This window comes from Rattus norvegicus, chromosome 1, assembly GCF_036323735.1.
Source record: "Rattus norvegicus strain BN/NHsdMcwi chromosome 1, GRCr8, whole genome shotgun sequence".
Classification (NCBI taxonomy): Eukaryota; Metazoa; Chordata; class Mammalia; order Rodentia; family Muridae; genus Rattus; species Rattus norvegicus.
This window is the reverse complement of record NC_086019.1, coordinates 52,361,046-52,378,328: the sequence shown is the minus strand read 5'-3', so window position 1 is coordinate 52,378,328 and position 17,283 is coordinate 52,361,046. Positions and strand designations below refer to the sequence as shown.

The 17,283-nt window shown below is 40.1% G+C and overlaps 1 protein-coding gene and 1 long non-coding RNA gene across 6 annotated transcripts in view; one reads left to right on the top strand and one right to left on the bottom strand.

Annotated features, from left to right (window-relative positions):
- The window catches only part of LOC134482720 (uncharacterized), a 32,978-nt gene extending 30,360 nt beyond the window's left edge, over positions 1 to 2,618 (bottom strand). The window contains exon 1 of the long non-coding RNA XR_010059197.1: positions 1,642 to 2,618. This is a non-coding gene — a long non-coding RNA (uncharacterized LOC134482720). The remainder of the gene's footprint in view (positions 1 to 1,641) is intronic.
- Positions 1 to 17,283, top strand: part of Prkn (parkin RBR E3 ubiquitin protein ligase) — a 1,193,833-nt gene that overhangs the window by 51,914 nt on the left and 1,124,636 nt on the right.

Genomic DNA, 17,283 nt, shown 5'->3' with positions numbered 1-17,283 from the left:
CTGCGGAAAAACACAAATCGCTCCCCTAGATCTTGAAATCATGGGATCTGGGCCACGCCATTCATCAGTTAAGACATCCTTCCACTTTACTTCTGCATTAGTTATAGGTGTAGTAGCAGCATGGTGATCCGTGGCAGAGCGGCCATGCGCATCCAGAATTAAGAAATTTAGAGTAAAAAGAACTAAAGAAAGTTGTTCTTTTGGTGTTCGGCTGCTGGCAATTCCCTCTTTTTGTTTTTTTGTTTTTTTATAAGCTCTTTTAAGGTACAATGTACCCTTTCCACAATTCCTTGACCTTGGGGATTGTATGGCAATCCTGTAGTATGTTTGACCTCCATTGTCTGGCAAAATGCCTGAAAAGACTTAGCAGTGTAGGCAGGCCCATTGTCTGTCTTGAGACTATCAGGCTTTCCCCCAGGCTGCCCATGCCTCTAAGCAATGGCTAATGGCATTACGAGCCTTTTCACCAGTCATCAGAGTAGCGTGTATAATACCAGAACAGGTATCAACAGAAATATGCATATTTTAAATTTTACCAGTTTTATGTCAACTTTCTGTTATCAATGTTACATTTTTTGAACCATATCCAATAACTTAAAAGCCAATAGTCCATAACCAAGGCATGTAGAGAATATTTATACATTTAAAACCAGTCAGAAAACAAAATTGAAGTGGCTACACATATCTTAGCTACAGGTGCAAGGCTCCAAGGGCCGATTGAAACTGCTTTTTTAAGAGAAGCACCTTGTCACTTGCTAAATCTCCTTGAGACCAGGAATCCAAGTAGGCACACTCAAGTTTACCTTTTTGTTTGATTCTCCTGAATAAATTTTCAGGCGGTCTACCTCTATCAAATCTGATCAGTATGACTCTGTGAGGTTTCCAGAGCCTAATCACATACCTAGCAATAGCCTCAACTTGAGCCACAACAAAAGCTGCACTGACCCCATTTTTTATCTCTACCTTCTCTCTGTTCCTTTTATCTCCTTTTCTTTTCTTTTTTTCTTTTGAGACCTTTTCTCCCTCTGACATACTTTCTTGTTGTTCTGCAAGGACCCTCTGACCTGTCCTAACGGCTCTAATGGCTTCCTCACATCATTTATCCTCTAAGCAGGCAGGGACCATTTGCCAAAGAGGTTTTGGTCCGGGCTTAAGCTTGCCGTCAGTGGCTTCTCTATCCCACACAAAGAAAAAAAGAAACAAAATTACCAGCCTTGCCCACAAAGGATCCATAACTTTAGGTTTCTTCACAGTGGCTCTCCACCTAGGCCCATATCTTTCTTCCTCATATATGGCTGCCTCTTCCTCTAATTCCTCCTCCTTCGACTCTGACAACTCTTGCTCAGAGTCACTGCCAGCCAGTTCTAAGGCTTCTAATTCTTTTAATGGATACAAAGTATCCTCTCCGGATGACTTGTACTTCCTCCTCCGGGGCATACCTATTTTTTCCTCGGGCATTTCTTCTGCCTTTTGTATCTCTTTCACTTTTGTTTTAGTAACCTTTTCCTTTTCACTTTGCTCCCTTTCTGACATGCTCTCTTAAATCCAAAAAGGGGCATGCCTCTCGGAAGCCTAATTTCTCACTCTGCTCCGTTTCTGACATGCTCTCTTCCAAAAAGGGGCATGCCTCTCGAAGCTTACCTTTTATTTTACCTTCTCGCAGTTCTGAATCCTCTTCAGCACACTGAAGGGTCCCCTCGGCACCGGCGATGTTGGTTTCTGGGTTTCGGCACCACTTGTCGCGCGCCCAATGTCCCGCCAGCAAGAACGACGCGCGGCAACAGGATTCTTCTGCTAGCAAGCCTTTACTGTGTTACAGCTCTTCTTAGTGTTACAGCTCTTCTCAGTGTTACAGCTCTTCTTAGTGTTACAGCTCTCTTGAACAGGGACCCCGAGCAGCAAAATCGCTCGGCTTATATAGACAACAGTATGCTAATTATCTCTCAGGGATTGGTGGGGCTTGGATCACCCCACTACTTGTCCTCCAGGGATTGGCGGAGAATGAATCACCTCATTAGCATATTAAGGGTCAACTAACACCTGGTGCATAAACCGCACATGTGCAGTACCGCTGTTCACCACTAGAGGGAGCCCTAGCAAGGGGACAAGCCTGCACATGCGCAGTAAGTCGTTTATATCCAGACAAGGCTGGATGTCGGCGCCATCTTTGTTTCGCCGCGCCGCTCTCTACAGTACCGCATTTTCTTTATTCATTGTTCAGCTGAGGGATATCTAGGATGGTTCCCATTTCTGGCTTTTATGAATAAAGCTGCTGTGAACATAGTTGAGTAAGTATCCTTGTGGGATGGTGGAGCATCTTTTGGTATATGCCCAGGAGTGGTTTTCTTAAGTTCTGTTTTCTGTCACACTTCCACCACCATTTTGTGACTCTCTTTCATCTATCACATGACTTGAGTTTACTCCCATGCCTCATTGTCCTGACCCTTCTGCATAGAATACCTTAGTGAGTATCCTCAGCTCAGTAGACTCTGAGTTCTCTTTCTTGTCCCCATTTGTATATCACTTTTATTTCATTTTAAAGCCCTTAGTCCCCACCCTTCTAGACCACACCAATTTCTTCACTTCAGTGTATACTGTGCACACTCCATTATGAGGGGTATCACCCAACCCACCATTAGAAGTTGTTTATGTCTCCTTCACAAACACATGAAGCTTTTGCAGATTTTAGTGGTACTTCTGTTAGCCAGCATTTTTCACATACATCTCAGTGAATACTGTGTTTGTAACACAAATATACACTGACAAAATTGAAGGATATATTTTGGATATAATCAAAACCTTCATGATTAATACAAAACACTTTCTATGCTTGGAGCTTTTAATGTGTTGACATATCATATTTTGTGTTCAGATATCATGTGATTGGCATGGTGAAGGGATTGGCTGGTGTTTTTATAACCTCTGCCTCATGTTCATGTGTAGTTTTGCCATAGCTTTGTCTGCATGGAAGCTCAGACATTAGATGGGGTCTTGGTATGGACTGGGTCTTTGAATCCTTGTGGTTTTCTTTTTGTATCTGATTTTTTTCTAGATTTTTTACATTGATTTTAATAGGTGTTTTTAATCATGTTTTGTTATAGGCTGATCTATAGTTTTTTAAAGTGAATATAATTTACAGTTTATTAGCTTTGTTTTACTTTTAAAAATACTGACTGCCTCCTCTGTCTCAAGGTCTTTTTCTGCATCTATGCAAATTCATGTTATCCTGAGGTTAATTGCCACTATTCAGTATTTTAAAAATTAGTTTGATTAATTTCTGGGAATTCTTTTTCAGAGATTAAGAACATAGAAGAAATGAATAGATAACCATTACCTATATGTGACATAAGTAAAGGTTATTATCATGATAGAATGTACATATGGTTATAACTCACTTGATGTCTTGCTCTTGATTATTTAAATCATGTGATTTTCTGTCATTGCATATTCTGTTCCACTGCCTATGTCTACAACTGGTTCTTAAATAAATAAATTCTTCTGTAGTACAGAGTACGGAGTACAGAGTACGGAGACTTAGTCATGTCAAGGTTCTGGATATATATTGATAAAAGCAAAGTAGTCACATCTGCACTGCAGGCTGTTTCTACCTAAGGACGAGGCATGCTGTAGATGCTTATTCGGTTCGATTCCACAGTACTTTCTGTGATACAGCTAGTGAGTAAATGAAGACAAGGGAGTGTCCGTAGTCAACAGAGTTTGCAAACTTTCTAAAATTTTAAAACAAGAAAATCCTTACATTTTGAACATTATTTTTTTATTTATTTATTTATTTTTTTTGTGAACCCAGCTCCATTTATTAGAAAAGGTGTGAGAGCTGCTCCAACAGGAGTGGCCCAGCCCAACCCACCCTCACCGTCCACCCACCCGCTGCCCACTGCTGTAGTGCCTGCCAGGGCACAGCCTCAGCAGCCCGGGTAGCAGGGCCCAGAGCCACACTGCTGCATGCCCAGCTCCCTGATAGATTTTATTGCACTTTAGAGAAAAAAGCTCTGTTCCTTCTCCATCGCCCCACCCCACAGGGGCTGGCAAACTCTACCACCACGCTCACCAGCTAGGTCCTGAGGGGTGAGGCTGGTCACTGGGCCCTCCAGGACCAGGGCAGCCTTGTGGCTGGCCTCCTTGAGCCTGGAGAGCTCCTTGCATCCTCTTTCCCTCCTGTCCACCCCTGCCCCAATCTGGGGAGCGGCAGACAGGCAAACACATAAATACCTGCTCAAGTCCAGAAGCCGCTCCCACCCTGTGCCCCTGTGGCTGTAGTGCTCTTGTGGCGGGGCCTGGGGAGCTCCGCCTGGTTTCCTGGGGACTAGGCAGGGAGTCAGCAGGTCCTTGGGGATGGCTTCGGCTCATCACAGACTGTCCGGAACAGAAGAAAGTGTCACAGTGTGTCATTAAATCCTTGAATTTAACATTGGACTAACCTTCATAAGTAAGTTTTTTTTATAGAAAGTAGGGTATATCAATTTGATTTATCCTCTTCAATGTACACTATTTAAACTAAATTTATGAAAATTTCCATTTTGCTTTTATTTTCTATTATCTAATTTGTTAATGTCACATAATAAAAATGAGTGATTTTTATACATTTTTTCCTCCTGTATCTTGGTAATATAAATTTTACTGGAGAAGTATGCATAAATTGTTAATGAATTCTTTTCACGTTGATGTATTTTGTTTATTTAAATAAAGAATGAAGGTAGAATATTTTATTTAAAAAATGAAGCCCATTTTAAGTAACTTTTTTTCTGAGTATTTATCACAATACCTTTTAAAGTATTTTGTTTGCAGTTTGTCTCTTTGAGATGGTAGTGAGCCACGGTGTTCCTGGGGTATGTGTAATGCGCATTGGGATCTCTGTGACATCAAGTTCATGTCCATTGCCTGCCTATCAGGGGCTTGCACCATCTCGCCTACCTCATGACTGCACTCTCCTGACAACATGCCCTTCAGGATAGCCTGCCCTTCTACATCTGCCTTAGTGTCTGCGCTTTCTTCTGCGTGGAGCCCATAGTTCTCCACAGTTCCCTCCTTCCACAAACGATGGACTCCTTTAAGGGCTTGGCTTAAAGGATCATTTCCTTTTCTCTGTAGTCCCTTAAACTTTGTGCATTTGTAAGTGCTTGGATGATAACTGACTATTACCATACCCACCTATGAAATTTTTTCCTTAGGGAGTAATCTATAGGCTTGGGAAATCTTATTTTATTAAATATTCTTTTTTTTTTTTTGGTTCTTTTTTTCGGAGCTGGGGACCGAACCCAGGGCCTTGCGCTTCCTAGGTAAGCGCTCTACCACTGAGCTAAATCCCCAGCCCCCTAAATATTCTTAACTAAATTAGTTAGATTGTACTTTTACATGTCTATGGCTGTTTTTTAAATCAGTAAGCAAGATGGTGTAAGTCGTATGGAGGTGGGTTTTCCTCTCAGCTCTGGTGTGAGAGGCTCTATGCTCTTAGTTCTTGATGTAATTTCCTTGACTTTTCAGTAAGTAGGCAGCACAGGACTGTTCTTGAGACTTTTCTCTTGTTCCCAAGTGTAACTATGTATTCCAAGTTTGAGTGCCGTTATTTATAATTAAGTAATGATATAGGCTACTATACTTAGACCATAGAAATGAGTCTTAGTTGATTTAACAGTATTTCTATTAGTCAGATACAGCAAAAAATTATCTGCTTATAGGTTTGGTCCATAAAATCTTAGGTCTCATCTCTTTCTTTCAGCGATCTGGTAATATTCTATCTCTAATAATCCTGAAAAATAAGTACCCTGCTCCCCCAGCACCTGGCCAGACCCACTGTCGAAGCCGGAGGCTCAGATGGATGTCAAGGCTTCTTTTTAATTCAGGCTCCTACATCCTGTCTAGCTGAGCTACAGGGGCGTGACCTGTGTGTGTGGCTTCGCTAGAGTGTTTGTCCCTTATGAAAGCCAATACAGTCAGCGGCGCCAGCATAGATAAAGAGCTGCATTAGGTTGTATTTTAGTGGCAAGGCTGTTTTGTGACCAGGTTCTGCAGGCAGACTGGAGGTGACAGTATTATTTACTTTTGTCGCTTGGGGTCCAAAGAGAGAATAAATTGCTATTGATTTTTGAGACATTCCCGTGAAGGGTCTGAGCGCCTTCAGAAGAGCTGGTGGCAGGAGAGCCAGCAGTGGCACAGGGACTGCCTTTAAAATGAAAATTCATTTTCTTGTTATTGTCATAAAGTTTCTTTTCACTCTTAGAACCAGTTGCAAGGAGATGTGGCTATGAGGCTCCTGCCTTTATAAATGTCCTCTGTCTCCCCTGAAGACTGGAACTCAGCCCCTCTCACAGCAGTTTGAAATCGATACATGGAGTTCTCCATGTGTACTTGCATACATGTGCTCCCTTGCTCCTGAAAGTGATGTTTAACTCACCTCATGTATTAACTGCTTTACCAAGGACACTTCCAGAGCTTTAAATATTTGGCAGCACAGATAAAAGAAATTTGGGTTTGGGTCTGTTTTGTTTTAACCTTCAAGAAAGTGCTTCTAAAATGATATATTTCCTTTCCTTGGTTATTTCATAACTTGGTGTCTGGATGTAATATATAGGTGAGCACTTTCTCAATACAGGGAAATATCAGAGCCATTCTAAATACCTATGCAGCACTTACCCCCACCCTTAGGACCCTGTGTAAGAGTATTGTTTACATGCCTCCTCAGGGGTGGTACCAAAGGTGTAGCAGGACATTGGCTCATGAAATTACCTGTCATATCCTTATATCAGTGGAGTAGTACTCTTGATTTGACAGTGTAAGGAGACTCATGTTTGCAAGCACTTATTTCAGGAAATGAGACTCTCTGGTGTCCAGATGCTTACTTGGTTCTAGCAGGTGAGAACAGAGGTTACAACTTGGCATGCACAGACTGGAAAAGATTTGCAGATAACGGGGATTCCCAGAATGGAAATTGCTTTTTTAAGGACTACAGAAGCCGAGTCAGAACACTAGCAGGTCTTGCAGGAGACCTGGGTTGAATGGATGACCAATGAGCCCAGTGATCTATGGCTCTCTGTGTGTCCTATCCTCTGCTCTGGGGTCCTAGATGAAGTCTGCTCTGCCTGACTTCTGTATGAGTGCTAGGGATCCAAGCTCAGGTCCTGGGTCTTGGACAACAGGCACATAATCTACAGAGAAGCTTTTCACAATAATGTCAGGACCTGATCTTACTATTATGATCCCTTTGGTGTCTAGGTATAATCTTCTGTAAAATACTGAAAAGTTGCTGATAAGTTTATCACAGGCATCTCCTCTTTCTTCTGTAACACCACTTGGAAATTGCTACTCATAATTATCTAAGGTTTTCCATCGGAACATAAACCGAGGGGTGAGGGTGGGTGTGTATGATACTTCTTTCAAAAAAATGCCCTTTTCTCTTTCTTACAGTTTGTGCCTTTTAAAAAGAATTAGCTTTGTAGTATTAAGAACTCATTTTTACTGAGTAGTTACTATGTGCAAGATTGTGTCCTAAATGCTTTATATGTAGTTTCTAATCTTTGCAGTATCCCCAAAATGTATGTGCTAATGTCATCTCCATTATATAAATGAGGGCATATTCATCACTGAAATAAGGCATGGGCAATTAGCAAATTTGCCTATTTTACCCAGGTTTAAGTGGTGAGTTGATATGAACTCATCGCATCCTTGTTAGGAACCAACTGGGTTTCTAAAGGTTTTTTTTTTAAATTATTTTATATGTATGAGTGTTTTAGCTGCACATGTATATCATGTGCATGACTAGTGTCTGTGGAGACAGAGGAAGGCATGGGATTCCCTGACCTGAAGTTACAGATGGTTGTGAGCCACCATGCAGGTGCTGGGAATTGACCGTCGGTGCTTGAAGAGCAGTTAGTCCTCTCACACATGGAGCCATCAGACTCCTATGTGGTATTATTACCAATAAGACAAAAACCAGATTTTCCTAGTTGTCAGGTAGCTTTGTTGGCAAATAGTTAACTCTGTTGTTTGAACCCTAATTATTGAAAAAAAAAAAGAGAAGGCCACGAGAGAATGAGGGTAAGCATGCCAAGGAGCACTAAAGAACTGGTAAGGGGTGTGCTTAGGAGACATGGCTAGGGAGAGAGAGGGCATTTTGTTTAGTCCCTGATTTTAGTGCAATTGCTTCAAGTTTCTCTCCATTTAGTTTGATGTTGGCTACTGGTTTGCTGTATATTGCTTTTACTATGTTTATGAATGGGCCTTGAATTTCTGATCTTTCCAGGACTTTTAAAACATGAAGGGGTGTTGAATTTTGTCAAATGCTTTCTCAGCATCTAATGAAATGATCATGTGGGTTTTTTTTCCTTGAGTTTGTTTACATGGTGGATCACGTTGATGGATTTTTGTATATTGAACCATCCCTGCATCCCTGGATGAAGCCTACTTGGTCATGGTGAATGATCATTTTGATGTGTTCTTGGATTCAGTTTGTGAGAATTTTATTGAGTATTTTTACATCGATATTCATGAGGGTAATTGGTCTGAAGTTCTCTTTCTTTGTAGAGTCTTTGTGTGATTTAGGTATAAGCATAATTGAGGTTTCAAAGAACTAATTGGGTAGTGTTCCTTCTGTTTCTATTTTTTGTTTCTACTTGGTTGATTTCAGCTCTGAGTTTGGCTATCTCCTGCCATCTACTCCTTTTCGGTGTATTTGCTTCTTTTTGTTCTAGAGCTTTCAGGTGTGTTGTCAAAGTGTTAGGTTGGAGTAGGTGAGGGGGAGTGGGAGCATCCTCATAGAAGCAGGGGGAGGTGAGAGGGGGTATAGGGGAGGAGGGAAAGAGGAAAACATTTGAAATGTAAATACATAAAATAGCCAAGAAAAATAAAATTTAAAAAAAAAATCCTTAAGTGAGTAGAAGTGTGGTTGCGTTGGAAGAAAATGGAGAATGGATTTATTAAGAATAAAAAAATCAGGCTGGCAAGATGGCATGGGGGGTGGAGGAGTAAAGGAGTGTGCTATCAAACCTAAGATTGATTGCTGAGTCCATAACGTTAATGGAGGAAACAGTTTCTGCAAGTTTTCTTCTGGAGCATCTAAACACACACACAAACAGAGAGAGAGAGAGAGAGAGAGAGAGAGACAGACAGACAGACAGACAGACAGAGACAGACAGAGACAGAGAGAGACAGAGACAGAGAGACAGAGAGACAGAGAGAGGGGGGAATGAATGAGAGAGACAGAGACAGAGAGAGAGAGGGAATGAATGAGAGAGACAGAGACAGAGAGAGAGAGGGAATGAATGAGAGAGACAGAGACAGAGAGAGAGGGAATGAATGAGAGAGACAGAGACAGAGAGAGAGAGGGAATGAATGAGAGAGACAGAGACAGAGAGAGACACAGAGAGAGAGGGGGAATGAATGAGAGAGACAGAGACAGATAACCAGAGACAAAGAAGTGGAGAGGCAGAGAGACAGAGAATATCTTGACACATGCACATATCCAGAGAGAATATAAAAATTAGTAGAATATAAAAATGAGGGCAAAGGATGAGTTAATTATGTGGAGAAATATAATTTAAGAAAAATTATGAACCAAGAGATTCCCAGGACCCAACAGGAAGGACATTGTCCAAAATATTCTACAAAGGGGAAATAGAACCTACAGGGACAATATCCAGTGGATAGATACAGCCCTGAGTTGAGGGATGGGGCCACCCACACATCTCCAAAATTTTAACTCAGAATTGCTCCTGTCTAAAGGAAATACAGGACAAAGAGTGGAGCAGAGACTGAAGGAAAGGCCAGCCAGAGACTGCCCCACCTAGGGATCCATCCCATCTGCAGACACCAAAACCAGACACTATTGCTGATGCCAAGAAGTACTTACTGAGAGGATCCTGGTATAACTGTCCCCTGAGAGCCTGTGCCAGAGCCTGACCAATATAGATGCAGATGCTTGCAGCTAACCAAATGGGCTGAGCAAGTGGACCTGAAAGGAGAAGTTAGGGTAAGGACTGTAGGAGCTGAAGGAGTATGTAACCCCATAGGAAGAACAATGTCAACCAACCAGACCTCCCGAAGCTCCCAGGGACTAAACCACCAACCAAAGAGTACCCATGGGGTACCCATGACTCCAGCTGGATATGGAGTAGAGGAGGGCCTTATCTGGCACCGCTGGAAGGGAAAACCCTTGGTCCTGTGGAAGCTTGATGACCTAGGATAGGGGAATGCTAGGGTTTTGAGGCAGGGGTAGGTGGGCGGGTGGAGGAGCACCCTCATGGAGGAGTGGTGGAGGGGACGGGGCAGGGAGATAGGAGGTTTGTGGACGGGAAAGTGGGAAGGGGGATAACATTTGAAATGTATATAAATAAAATATAACCAATAAAAAATGAAAAAAAAAAAAAAACGGGGACATGGCTACCCAGAATGAAGTCACTGTGTGTGTGACTTCTATAGCTTTATTCATAAAATGAAATAACTTTAAATGAAGTAAATTTAATTTTTATAAATTTTCAAAATCATCTTTTTTAAGCTTTTTGAATTTTTTGAAAATTACCCTCCCATACCTTTATGACACCCTCACATACCCATATACGACAAGGCTTCTTCCTACAGTTATAACTGTTATATTTTTAGTCTTTTTTATCATTCTTACCTTAACTCCGTTACATTAACATGCATTTGTTAAATGCAATTTGTAAGGTTGACAAAATTTAAATGCCAGCTCTTACACATTGTACATATAAATTGTTTGCTTTGTAATTTACTCATTTTAAACTTTAAAGAGTTTTCGGGTGGTTTTGCATTCTGCTCTATCAAGGAAAAAAAAACACATTTTCAGTGCTGAACCTAGAAAAACAAAATGTTAAGATAAATCTGTCACATATGGAAACATGATTTGTACCAGTAGAAGAAATTGATAAGTCATTCAGTACTTGGAATTACCAAGCTCTCTGAATCGGCATGGATAATTGAGGCCTAATAGTTGTTAGTATTATCGAGAGTGTCTTTCAGAAGATAATTTACTTTATTGTCTCTGATTAATTTGTAAGTAATTAGATGGGATTTAGCAGTAACCTGATGTGTTCACTTGTTTTATTAGCAGGTTTAAATTCATAATCCTAACTAATTTGTAAACTCATTTTAACATGTCATCTGCATTCCACCTGTGAAGTCGATGTTTGTTTATGACAGGAACAAGAATCCATGAAATTGGTTCTCCCAAAGCGGTTTTGTTACATAGATGCTTGCTTGTTAAACTGTGATGTGCAGGTTATAGATACCAGGCAGCTATGTCACTAGCTCATCATAGTATTCTCTGGATAGACTGTGGAGCTCCGACATAATTACCAACTTACCCTAAAATGAGTTTGCTATTTTTAAACCCTTGACCTGATTCTATCTGTAGGAAGATATTAATCCAGAACATTTTTTTGGTAAAAATATTCTAGATTATTGCTGAATGTCAACAATTTATGTCCTTATCTTCTCTAATTTTTCTTGCCTTCTGGAACATTCTACTCAAGTGTTCTATGGAAATGGGCGTTTGTTTATTTCTTTGAAGTAATGGCAGGGCCTTTCTGCATGTATCAATGCCATGTTTTATGTTGATATTACAGGTCACAGCTACAGTCCTCTACAGAATTCATTATTTTCTCCATAACAGTGGAAAAACCTCATTGTTTATTCACAAGTGTCTCTCTCCACACTCTTTATAGTGATTCACAGACTTTCAGTACTGAACCCATTTCACTGAAGTATGAGAAACAGCATCCCATCATGCTAGGAACAAGACCCCTCAGTGTTCCATGCATATCCTTGAACTGAATGTTTAATTTAATTTTTAGTAAGTAAAAATCATTCAGTCCTCCAAACACTATAATTATCCCCAGAAACTACATCTGCTTTCTTCATCTTTATGTACCTGTGCAGCGAGGTAGAGGTTTTAGATGGAGGGTGATTTTTTATTTTGATTTTAATTCTATCTTTATGTGAGCAATCTGAAGCCCATGCAATCCTCTTTCCTTACATTTATATTTTATATGCAACAGGAGTTAATAGAGGCTGTAGTCTAGTTGTAGTACTTGGTCAAAACTGTATAAAGAATGGATTAAAGCAGTAACAATAATACAGATGTTCTTGTTTTAGTATTTCATATAGATATGTAGTCATTTAACAATACTTTTATTAAGCTGTATGTGTACATGAGTGTGCATGCATGCTTGCGTGACATGTGTGGTAAGAAGGCAACTTGCAGGAGTCAGATCTCTTTGTCTACCATGTGAGCTTGAACTCAGATGGCCAGCTTTGGCAGAAAGTGCCTTTCTTCACAGCCATCTCCCTGGCTTGACTGGTTTTCCAGGGGACATTGACTGAACAGAGAAACATTGCAACATGCTCGAGATTCAGGCCCAACTGTCCTTTATATTCTCATCTTCAGATAAGGTGGTCCCAAACTCTTGTTTTTGTCATACTTTTGTTTAATTCATATATTATGTATGTGTACTTTTTTTTCTGTTTGGGTATATACACATGTGTGTCGGTGCTGTGGAGGCTAATGAGGACACAGGGTACCCTGGAGTTACAGGTGATTGAGAGTAGTCCAGAGTGGGTGCTGGGAACTGAATTGGGTTTTTCCCAAGGACAGTGCCACTCATACCATCAAATCATTTCGGAAGCCACACTCTGTTGGAAAAGGCAGTCGATCCCCAACACCTGCATGCTAGCCTTTGCTGCCACACTCCCTTCTTTCTATGAATTAATATCTGAAGGTTCTGATAATTCTTGGCTCAGAGGTTTTTACTAGGTAATAGACAATGAGTCATAGTAAGCCCTCTGGCTGGCCGGTTGTACATAGACAGTGCATTGTAGAGTACATACATATTTGGGAACAGGTGGATACTGAGTCCCACTCTGCTTCTTGGTCATTCAGATATAAAGCCACCCTTCTGTCTACCAACAGGCTCTCCATTTCCCTGCCCCTCCTTTGTCAATGAAAGTCACTCCTCTAAACCTCTTTCCTTTAGCCTCAGCCTGACACAGAATATCTCTACAACTGTGCTTTGGAATCTTACCTCCCTGAAATGGGTCTTGGCATTTTGTTCTGCTTCACAGGAAAACTGTGTTGAACTAAAGAACATAGCAAAGAACAGAGATGCATACAGTGTTCTTCAACCAGACGTCTGCCACAGTTCACATGCTTTGCTGCACAGAGATTGTTGGGTCACTGGGCAGTCAAGTGTTGGAGAGCAGAGCTTAGAAGACACCATTATGTTTAGGGGTCTCTCAGGTCACCTCGCTGCTGTGTCTCTGGAAACTCAATGTCTGTACCTTCCTAATTGTCTATTGTCATTTATCTTTATGGTTCTGCTTCAATCTGACTTAGATTCAGTTCAGCTTCTTCTATGTATGGAAATTTTTACAGAAACAAATTAAAGTTTGTTCTTTGAGCACTGACTTAATCTTAGAAACTGAAATGTAGGGGATAAAGGAGAGAAATTACTTCTATTCCTTGGCTTTTTCCAGTTGAACGTTGTTCAGTCCCAAGGATTCTTAGAGCTATAAATTAATTCCCTCCCAACAAGAACACATATGTACAAATTGAACACAGATATGTTAGTAAGGATTCGAAACTAGCTGGCAAGTTCTTGGGTTGGGGCTAGTATGAGGATTTCAACCATCCCCTCAATCATCTGCTTAACAAGCCTGCTGATGTCAAGCAGCTACAGACTAGCCATTGACTTGAGAAGGAATAAGAGGTTCACCTGCAAACCTTTCCACTCGCATAGGAAGGACAGACAGGTAGACGAATAGAAGGCCAATGAGCCTCTGACGGGAGTCTTGAGACAGCTGTGGAAACATATAGTCCAACTTTCTTGACTATCTAAGGCAGACCTCATAAGAAAATGCAGAACTGAGTAAGAGTTTAATTTTGAAAGATTAACCAGTTAATTCCCTCCCAAGTTTTGGAAAACCAGAAAGTTGGTGGATGAAGGTGACGAGGAGCACTAACAGAAGGGTAGTCAGGGAGCTCTGTGTGTGTGTGTGTGTGTGTGTGTGTGTGTGTGTGTGTGTAGGTATAGATAGGTATGTACCCAAAGGTGCAAGTGCCTGGCAGAAACCAGATGCATGGCAGATACATGGACCCCTCTGGGCTAGAGTTACAGGCATTATTGAGCAGCCCAGTGTGGTCACTATGAACCTAACGAGTTCGCTGCAGAAGCTGCAGTTGCTCTTAACCATGGAACCATGTCTCCATTCCCCAAGGGTAACTTTTTAAGTAATAACAGGATTGTGCCATATACACGAAATGATTTTGTATTGTATTGTGGAAGGAGTATGTGTTCTTTGAACATTCTGGCAGTGAAAACAGGACAAATGAGCAAGGCGCTGGAATATCAGAACTGCAGTAAGAGCAGTGTACTTTGTGGACCATGAGTTATTTCACAAGATTTTAAAAGATATTTTTGTGATGCTTCAGGGATAAAACAAATTAGTTCTAGATAGGTGGACATATTTCAGATAAAATATATACTGTCCAAGCAGAGGTAATATATTTGGTTATACTTAATTTTTGGTAAAATTAAATTTTTTAATTTTTAATTTTTATTTTATTTTTAACCTTATAATTTTCCATGATAAAATATAGTAATGTAATGTTTTATGAAATGGACTTTTGAAAACTATGTAATAGATCGGCAAAGTTTTATTTCATTTCTTTTTTATGCAGAACTTCAGAGATAGGACAGTTTTCTTTTAGGCAACTAATGGGTTAAGGATTTGTGGCACAAAGGCCCATTTTTATGTTAAAGTGAAATTACTTTGAAAAATATGCTTTAATTGAAATCCTATTTAATGGTGAAATTATGTTATTGATTATAATCAAAATGCCCCAGACAGTGATGAATTCATCAATTCCTGTATCACTGGTGTTATAAATCTTTCAGTAGGAGCTAGAGAATGTGAACAAGATGAATATTTTCAAATTATGGTGACACATTACTTATTATGTGTAACTTTCTTAATCTGTATGCTGTGTAGCAATGGAAATGGCTTTTAAGAAGCAATACAGAAAAATAGCTTACAATGTTCTCAATGTCACAAATCAAACTAGAATGAAACTTGTTCCAATATAAACTGTAAAGTCATGAAGCTTCAGGCTGATAGGACAAACATTTGTATTAAGTGACTAAGGAATAGAGATGCTAAGCAGGGCCATAGACGTTTATTTAAAATTGCAGAGTAGCATCCCATTGACTTCATGTGAAGAAGGTCCTGACCTTTAACCTCCCTATGTAATATCAAGATGTGGGTGATTATAAATGATTAACATTTAAAGTCTTACATAAGCATATAGGCTCTATACCCTTTGAAAGTTGGAACAGTTTTCAAGATTTTTTAAGTACAACCTTTTTCTCCCCCCCCCCCGTGTGTGTGTGTGTGTGTGTGTGTGTGTGTGTGTGTGTGTGTGTGTGTGTTTTCACAGAATGTTTTCTTTTGCTTCCAAAGATGTGATGAAATAAATTTGTTGTGAACACCTTAGACTTTTCATTCTGTCTTTTTTCAAGTAAATGTTGTCTTATTGTCAGATGGCTCTCAAGCCTTTTGAAGAATATCATTGCCTAAAGATCTAGAAAGGAAATTGAGATATGGTGCCCACCCACAAATTCAAACTAGTGGCATGTTAAGAGAAACATAGAGTAAGCACATAACCAAAGTCACACGGTATTTCCTTAGTAGCTCTTGCTGAATTACAGGCCTCTTTAGGAGTGCTGACATGAGAGCTAGCAGTACACCCAATTCCTAGCTGTAGTTGTCCTAAAAATTTCAAGTTTATGGTGTCATTTCTCATAAATTTAAAAATACTTACAGCATCTTTGTCCTATAATTCTATTTAGGCAGAAACCACAATTATTTTAGATTTTACTTACAGAAACCAAAGCTTTCACATAACAGTATTCTCTAATAATTTTATATTTGGTTTGTGCCTGAAACCTGAACATTTTTGTTACGTTCTGACTTGAGACTAAGCTGAACCAGATGCATAAAAGGCCACACTGGGCAAGATCATGTATGCTACTGACACACAATATCTACGGCCCAATTAGGTATGAGCTTCTGTAAGACATTTATTACATTCCTTTTGGCCATTTTTAATTACTGTCAAGTTGTTTGATTAATAGAAATCAATACACCAATAATAGATTTGAATAACCAATTTTTATATCTCGAGTATATAAAAGAGTGAGCTCATAGATGCAGTTCTACCATCTGCACAGTGGTGTTTATTAAGCAGGATGGTGTCACTGAGTGCGAGCTAAGGCTTGCTGTAGTAACTGAGCTGGGAAGAACTCCGTTACTCACAAAGGTGTTTATCGTTGCGGGGGCCTGGCCACCTTGCTCTGCAGTAGGCACCAGAGCCACTGTCTTCTAGTAATAACTGTTACATAATCAGTGCAACTTTGAAGCGTACATAGAAAAACTTTTTGGTTTTCATCCCCCCAGTTAGGAGTGTAGCTCCTAGGGTGCTTCATTGGGTTCACACTCCAGCATGAAGACAGACAAACCCCAGCAAACCAAAGCAAACCCCTAATTATGCAGGGCTAACGAAGGGGTGTCGCGTTTCAGGCCAGAGAGTTTAGCAATGAGAACAATCACAAATTATCTTCAGCCTGCTTAGAATAAAATTCCTCAAAAGTCTGTACATAAAATACACATTTCTCTTACCTAAGTCAAATATTTTTATGTTTATACATAATCAAGAAAGGAAAGCAAGAAGCTCTAGGATTTCCGTAAGAAAACAATATCATTAAATATTTACTGGCATTTATTTTCTGTTCTCTTTCCATCCCGGAAAAGTAGAGTTTTGAAAAAAATTCAAGCTTCCATACGCATTAACGTAAATATATTTGTTACTATTGTAGCTTCCCCACAGCAAATCAAGACGTGTATAATTCTGATAAAAATGACCCCAGTATTATGTGGATATAAAATTATCACAAGAATTAGGCTAGGAAAAAATGCTGGCATTTCTGATCTTCCGTAGCAGGCAGGATTCTCTCAGGCAGCACAACGTCTGTCCTGTGTTCATGTCGCACGTCACCACTGGGAAGCTCGGCTCCTGTTTCCAGCTGAGCTAGAGTTGCTGTAGAATCCATGCCTGGGGCGACTCCATTGGCCATTTTGAACTCATCCCTCTTTCATGGTAGTAAATGATTTTACTGGGCTTAATATTTGGTCTCCGATAGGTAAGGCTCTTTAAGGATATGAAAATTTTTTGAAATGCTTACATGAACTAAACTAGGTATA